The sequence below is a fragment of the Macrotis lagotis genome, chromosome 4 (genome assembly GCF_037893015.1).
Source record: "Macrotis lagotis isolate mMagLag1 chromosome 4, bilby.v1.9.chrom.fasta, whole genome shotgun sequence".
In the NCBI taxonomy this organism is placed as follows: Eukaryota; Metazoa; Chordata; class Mammalia; order Peramelemorphia; family Peramelidae; genus Macrotis; species Macrotis lagotis.
The window spans coordinates 113427469-113435478 of record NC_133661.1 but is presented as its reverse complement, the minus strand read 5'-3'; positions in this window follow the sequence as shown (position 1 = coordinate 113435478).

Genomic DNA, 8010 nt, shown 5'->3' with positions numbered 1-8010 from the left:
AAGGGGGGGGGGGGGCAGAAGAGCAGTACTGTATCTCAAACTATTCTATAAAGCTGATGGCCAAAACAGTTAATGACAGAAAGGAAAGAATGCCAGGCCTGAAGTTAGAAGAAATCATATTTTTGAGTTCAAATTCAGTGTTAGGCACTTAGCTGTATGATCCTGGGCAAGTCACTTAACCCTGATAGCCTCAGTGTCCCATAATGTAAAGTTAGAGAAGGAAATGGCAGACTGCTCCAGTATCTTTGCCTAGAAAATCTCAAATGTAATTACAAAAAGTCAGACATGACTGAACAAGAAATAGAGAGGATGATCAATGGAATAGATTATGCCCAATATACAGAAGCAAAGTGCACTGTAGTCTAGTGTCTGATTAAACCCAAAGATTCCAGCTATTAGAGCAAAAACTGACAAAAGTAGTTGGAAAAACTGGAAACTATCTAGAGGCCAATGTCTCACTATTTGTCAAGATAAACTCATAATGAGTATGATTTAGACAAATGCTAACAATCATAAGCTATTTAGTGGCGTATGGAAGAAGTTACCTGTCATCTATGAATAGGTTTTGCTTCTACCAAGTAGGTGGCACAGTGAATAGAACAGTGGCCTTTTGGAGTAAGTAAAATGGGAGTTAGAATCTGGTCTCAGAAGCCTGACATTTAATAGCTGTGACCCTGGGCAAATCACTTAACCCTGATTGCTGGGCATCCTGGGCCATCCAGTCATCCTGATTCAAATCTGGCCACTAGATCCTGATGACTCTAGAGGAGAAAGTGAGGTTGGTTCCTCTATCATCTATCTATCTATCTATCTATCTATCTATCTATCTATCTATCTGTCTAATTTTTAGACTGAGGCAAGATGTTTCCATATTATTTTTACTTCATGTTCTCAGCTTGTACTAAATATTTTTTGCAAGGTTCTGAGTTTTACAATTTTTCTTCCTCCCTTCCCTTCTCCCTACCCTCAACAGAAGATAATCTGATATAGGTTTTACATTTGCATCCATGATAAGCATAGATTAAAATTGGTTATGTTGTGAGAGAAGAATCAGATCCATAAGGAAGAATGAAAACGTTAGAGATAGCAAAACTGCATAATATATACAACTTTTAAAAATTGAAGATAATTTTTGGTCTTCATTTAAATTCCATAGTTCCTACTGGGTCTGTACCTTGAAGAAATCATGAAAAAGGGTAAACACATCACTTGTACAAAAATATTCATGGCAGCTCTGTGGTGGCAAAGAATTGGAAATTGACAATATCCATCAATTGGCTGAACAGATTGTGGTATATGTACATTATGGAACACTATTATTCTATTAGAAACCAGGAGGAATGGTAATTCAAGGAAGCCTGGAAGGATTTATACAAACTGATGCTAAATGAGATGAGCAGAACCAGAAGAACATTTTTATATCTTAATAGCAACATAGGGTTGATGATCAATATTAATGATCTCACTCACTTTATCAGGGCAACAATCAGGGATGATTTTAGGGTAACTGCAATGGTGAATACTATCTGTATCCAAAGAAAGAATTGTGGAGTTTAAACAGACCAAAGACTATTACCTTTAATTTTAAAAAATTATGTAATTTTGCTATCTCTTATATCTTATTTTTTTCTTAAGTTTTTAATTTCTTTCTCAACACATTCAACTTTGAATATAGCATGGAAACACAATGTAAAGACTATCAGGCTGCGGGGGGGGGGGGGCGGAGCTAAGATGGCAACAAGAGCGGATCATGTCTTAGGAGCTCTATCATAAATCTTTGAAACTAAGGACCCTAATTAAATTTTCAAGAGACAGAACCCACAGAGGGACCCAGTGAGGCAGTTCTCCTACTTAAGGTAACCTGGAAAAGAGCAGAAAGGTTCTGCTCCCCCAGGGTTGGTGGGGCGACCCACCAGAGGGGTGGCCCGCCAGAGCCAAAGAACTTCAGCCTCCCGGAGGGAGCCCCAGGGTGCTGGGAGCCACAGCTCACAGCAGTGGGGGAGTCTCCTGAGCTGCACCCCAAGGAGCACTGGGGACAAAGTAGAGGAACAGCGGGGGACCTCTGCCAGAGTGAGCACATGGAGCCCAGCCCTCAGGGTACACAGCTAGCAGCATGGCCACCACAGCCCAGATCCAGGAAACAGAAGCAGGCAGAGCCCCCAGGGCATGAGCCCATTGAACCTAGGGAGGGGAGTGAAGAGAGAGAGAGAGACTGTAGAGCTCTGTCCTCTGCCCCTGGAACAGGACTCTGGGGCTCTGAACACATTCAGATCCTGATCGCAGTCTAGGCCCCCCCAATAGAACAGCAGGGCCCCCCCCTTCAGCCCCATTAGCAGAGGGGGGCGCTTATGGTCATTCACAGACCAGGAGGGAGGACAGAGCCTCACACACTGAGACCCTTGTGGGAGTGTCCCAAAAGCTCAGGAAGCACCCTAAAACCAGGCTCAGGCTGGAAAAATGAGCAAGCAGAGAAAAAAGAGGAACACCCTTGAGAAATATTTTGCCTGTGAGCCCAAGAAGGATCAAAACACTCAGTCTGAAGATGAGGAAGCACAAGCTCCTTCATCTAAAGACTCCAAGAAAAACAGAAATTGGGCTCAGGCTATGACAGAGCTCAAAAAAGACTTTGAAAATCAAATGAGGGAGTTGGAAGAAAAACTGGGAAAAGAAAGGAGAGAGATGCAGGAAAAACATGAAAATGAAGTCAGCAGTTTAGTCAAGGAAATCTAAAAAAATGCTGAAGAAAATAGCATGCTAAAAAAACAGCTTAGGTCGAATGGATAAAACAGTTCAAAAAGTTATTGAGAAGAATGTTTTAAAAAGCAAAATTGGCCAGATGGAAAATGAGATAAGAAAGCTCTCTGAGGAAAACAAATCCTTCAGACAAAGAATAGAACTCAGGGAGATTGATGAAGTTATGAGAAATCAGGACTCAATACTTCAAAACCAAAAGAATGAAACATTAGAAGGAAATCTCATTGAAAAAACAACTGATATGGAAAACAGATTTAGGAAAGATAATTTAAAAATTATTGGAATATCTGGAAGTCATGATCAGGAAAAGAGCTTTGACATCATTTTCAAAGAATTACTATGGGAAAATTGCCCTGACATCCTAGAAGCAGAGGGCAAAATAGAAATGGAGAGAAGCCACCTATCCCCTGAGAAAGAGATCCCAAAAAACCAACCCCCAGGAATATTATAGCTAAGTTCCAGAACTCCCAAGTCAAAGAGAAAATATTACAAGCAGCCAGAAGGACACAATTCAAATATTGTGGAGCTGCAGTCAGGATCACATGGGACTTAGCAGCAACTACATTAAAAGCTCGTAGGGCTTGGAATATAATATACCAGAGGGCAAAAGAGCTTAGAATGCCACCGAGAATCAACTACCCAGCAAAACTGAATGTCCTCTTCCAGGGAAAAAGATGGACTTTCAATGAACCAGGGGAATTTCAAATGTTCCTGTTGGAATGCCCAGAGCTGAACAGAAGGTTTGATCTTCAAATACAGGACTCAAGTGAAGCACAGAGATTGGAGGAGAAGAGGAAAATATGAGGGACTTAATGATGATGAACTGCATGTATTCCTATATAGAAAAATGACACTGATAATACTCATATGAACCTTCTCAGTTAAAAGAGCAGGTAGAAGGAGCTTTAAGCACAGGAGAAAGCTGAATTTGAAGATAAAATATGGTGTAAAAATGGGGTCAATAGAAAAAAGGGAAATGTAATGGGAGAAAGAAAAAGGAGAGGAATAGGCCAAGATATTTCATATAATAAGATTTTTTTTTATTACAATGAGCTATTGCAATGATGTGGAAGGGGAGTGGCAAGGGGGAATGAGGGAAAACTTTGCTCTCATCAGAGGTGGCTAGGAGAGGAAACAGCATATATATTCGATGGGGTATAGACACCTGGAGTAAGGAGGGGGGGGATAGGGGGAAGGGGGGATAGGGGGAAGGTGGGAATGTGATAGATGGAGCAGAAGATGGACTGTGGGGGGGAGAGTGGTCAGATATAATACATTTTCTTTTTTTACTTCTTGCAAGGGGCTGGGATTGGATGGCCTCTCTGGGACCATAGGGCCAGGTGGATTCTGGGCCTAAGCGGTGGTAGGGGGGCTCAGGGCCTCTTGGCCCCAGGACCAGGGATCTGTCTGCTGTGCCACTTAGCTACCCTACATCAGAGTCAGAGTGAAAGGAGAGAGAAAATATAGTACATGGTAGTGGAGAAATAAGAAAGGAGGGAGTTGCGATCAGCAATGGCAACAGTGGAAAAATATGGAAGTAACTTTTGCAATGGACTTATCATAAAGAATGTGATCCACCCGCGACAGAGTTGTTGGTGTTGGAACAAAGACTGAATCACATTTTATTATTATTATTATTATTATTATTTGGGGGGTGCAGGGCAAATGGGGCTGGGTGGCCTGCCTGGAGACGCATGGCAGGGTGATCCTTGGGTATCTGAGGCTGGATTTGGACCCGGGTGCTCCTGACTCAAGGGCCAATGCTCTGTCTGCTACCCAGCCACCCCTACTATTATTACTATTTTATGTCTTTTTTTTTCCCCTTCTTTTGGTTTTTGCAGGGCAGTGGGGTTGGGGTGGCTTGTATGTCACATGGCTGGGTGATTGTTGGGTGTATGGGGCCAGATATGGACTCAGGTGCTCCTGGCTCCAGGGCTGGTGCTCTGTCCATTGCGCCACCTGGCCATACCTACAATTATTACTATTATTATTTTTTTAATTTTAATTTTTTTCTCTCCCCTTTACTTTATCGCTGAAGCGAGTCTGTATTTTTTTGGGGGAGGGGGTATTTTGTTTACTCTTAAACAAAAATATTTTATTAATGTATAAAAACATTATTTGTACAAAATGAGAATAAATAAATAAATATTAAAAAAAAGACTATCAGACTGCCTTCTGTGGGGGCTGGGGGAGGGAAGCAAGATTAGGGGGCAAATTGTAAAATAAAAAAAAAACTTGAGAAACAAAAAGAAATAAAATGGTACAACTAGCAAAAATAAATTCAATAGTTCATTCTCCAGATATAGATGGTATTCTTTATCACAAATCCCTTAAAAGTGTCCCTGATTATTACACTGATGGGATGAGCACGTTCATCATAGTTGATCATCCCATATTGTTAGTGTATATAATGTTCTTTTGGTACTGCTCATCTCACTGAGCATTAGTTTATGCAAGTCTTTCCAGGTTTTTCTGAAATCCCATCCCTCCTGATTTCTTATAGAACAATAGTGTTCCATCACAGACTTATACCAGTTTGCTCAGCCATTCTTCAGTTGATGGGCATCTGCTCAATTTCCAATTCTTTGCCACAACAAAAAGCTGCTATGAATTTTTTTTTTTTAGGTTTTTAAAGCAAGGCAAATTGTGTTAAGTGGCTTGCCCAAGGCCACACAGTGTCTGAGAACAGAGTTGAACCCAGGTACTCCTGACTCTAGGCCGGTGCTTTATTCACTGTGCCCTATGAAAATTTTTTACACGTGGGATTTTTACCCTTTTTCTTGATCTCTTCATGATACCCAGTAGTGGCATCACTGGATCAAAGGGTATGCACATTTTTATTGTCCTTTGGGCATAATTCCAAATTGTTCTCCAGAAAGGTTGGATGAGTTCACAGCTATACTAACAATGCAGATTTCCCACATACCCTCCAACATTAATCATTATCCTTTCTGGTCACATTGGCCAATCTGAGAGGTATGAGGTGATACCTCAGAGATGTTCTATCTGCATTTCTCTAATTTTTCATTTGACTATGGATAGCTTTGATTTATTTTTTATTGAAAATTGCCAATGCATATCCTTTAACCTTTTGTCAATTGGGGAATGACTTGTTTGTTTTTAATAAATTTGACTCAGTTCTCTTTATAGTTTGGAAATGAATGGGGCAGCTAAGTGGCGTAGTGGATAAAGCACCGGCTCTGGAGTCAGGAGTACCTGGGTTCAAATCCGGTCTCAGACACTTAATAATCACCTAGCTGTGTGGCCTTGGGCAAGCCACTTAATCCCATTTGCCTTGCAAAAACCTAAAATAAATAAACAAATATTAAAAAAAAATAATCACCTAGCTGTGTGGCCTAGGGCAAGGCACTTACCCCATTTGCCTTGCAAAAACTTAAAAAGAAAAAGAAAAGGAAATGAGTCCTTTGTCAGAAATACTAGTTGTAGTGTTTACTTAAATCCAATTAATGTGTTTGTTATTTCTAAGATATGTGGGGAACTGATTAAAAATTTATAAGAAAAAGAGCCATTTTCCAATTAATAAATGGTTGAAGGATACAAATAGCCACTTTTCAGAACAAGAAATCCAAACTATTTTTTTTTTTTTAGGTTTTTGCAAGGCAAATGGTTAAGTGGCTTGCCCTAGGCCACACAGCTAGGTGATTATTAAGTGTCTGAGACCGGATTTGAACCCAGGTACTCCTCACTCCAGAGCTGGTGCTCTTCCCACTGTGCCACCTAGCTGCCCCAAACTATTAATAGTTATTGAGAAATATTCCAAATCACTAATAATTAGAAAAATGCATATTAAAAGAACTCTGAGCTTCTGACTCAGAGCCATCAGATTGTCTAGGATGATGGAACTCTTGAACTGGTCCAACCTTTTTGGAAAGCAATTTGGAACTATTCTCTAAACCCTTTGATTCAGTTACTGATAGTAGGTCCAAAGATGTCACTTTTAGCAGCTTTATGTGTTGGAAATGGCCGGAATGCCTATCAATTGGGGAATGACTGAATAAGTTACTATATTCGAATATGATAGAACATTCTTGTGCTGTATGAAAAGATGAAGGGAATCAGTTCAGAAAAACTTGGGGAAATCTTGTGGGAACTCATGCAAAGTGAAGTTAGCAGAACCAGGAGAAAAATTTATGCAATAATAACTATTATAATCAACTTTAAAAGATTGTGGAATTCTGATGAACACAATGAACAGCTGCAATTACAAAGGAGTTTTGGTCAAATACAATTGTTACTTCTCCAGAACTCAGGGAGCCAGGTGGGGCAATGGGATAGAGCGTCAGGCCTAAAGTTAGGAAAACCTGAGTTCAAATCAACCTCAGATACTCCTATGTGACCCTTGGCAAATCACTTAACCTTTTTGTCTCAGTTTTTTCGTGTTTAAAATGGAGATAATAACATGATAAAAGATAGTCCCGGATCAGATGAGATATTTGTAAATGGCCAGAATTCCTGGAACCTAGGGCGCTATGGCGCTATGTCCTCTGTTATTTCTCTCACTCTCTTTTTCATTCCTTCCCCCACCTGAGAATTTGTTTCGCATGACTTTATATATTTTCAATTCAATTTTGAATTTGGAACTGAAGATGAGATTTTTTTTTTTCAATTCCGTGAACTACTGGAAAGCAACCCCAGCCCAGCCAGCCAGTCCACAAGCACTTGAGTGCGCACCCCGGCTGGGCTCCCCATCTTCAGGGGCGTCAGCTCTGCCTCCATACGGGTCTTGGGAGGGGGCTCCCCGAGGAGCCCAGCGGGATCGTTTATCACCCAGTTTGCACACACGTCTCCGATGGATTCGGGGTCCGGTCACCGGGCGCCGTCGGGGTGGGGACGAGGCTGGCCCAACAGCAGCCCCGGGCTCTCATGCCCCCGGCGAGGAAAACGAGGCCTCGAGAGCTTGAGCCGCGAGCCCGGACCGACACAAACTCTTCGACTGCAGGGGCCCGGGGACCCCAAAGCCGACCAGCAGGCAGCGGAGGCCACAGTGGAGCTTTCCCGCCAATGCGGCAGGGAGGGCGGAGCGGCGAGGCCACTGCCCCGCCTTTACCCACGAGACGAGAAGTGCGCATGCTCAGGACGGGCCTTTTTCTTTACCAAGTTATCTGGGATGGGCCGGGGGGTGGGCAGTACGAAGGAAAAGAAGTCCTAAGCGCCCGCCTCTTCCGGCGCCGGGCCGTGACGACACATCCGGTTCCCTTCACGGTACCCTCCCTGAGAGACGTCATTATATGCGAC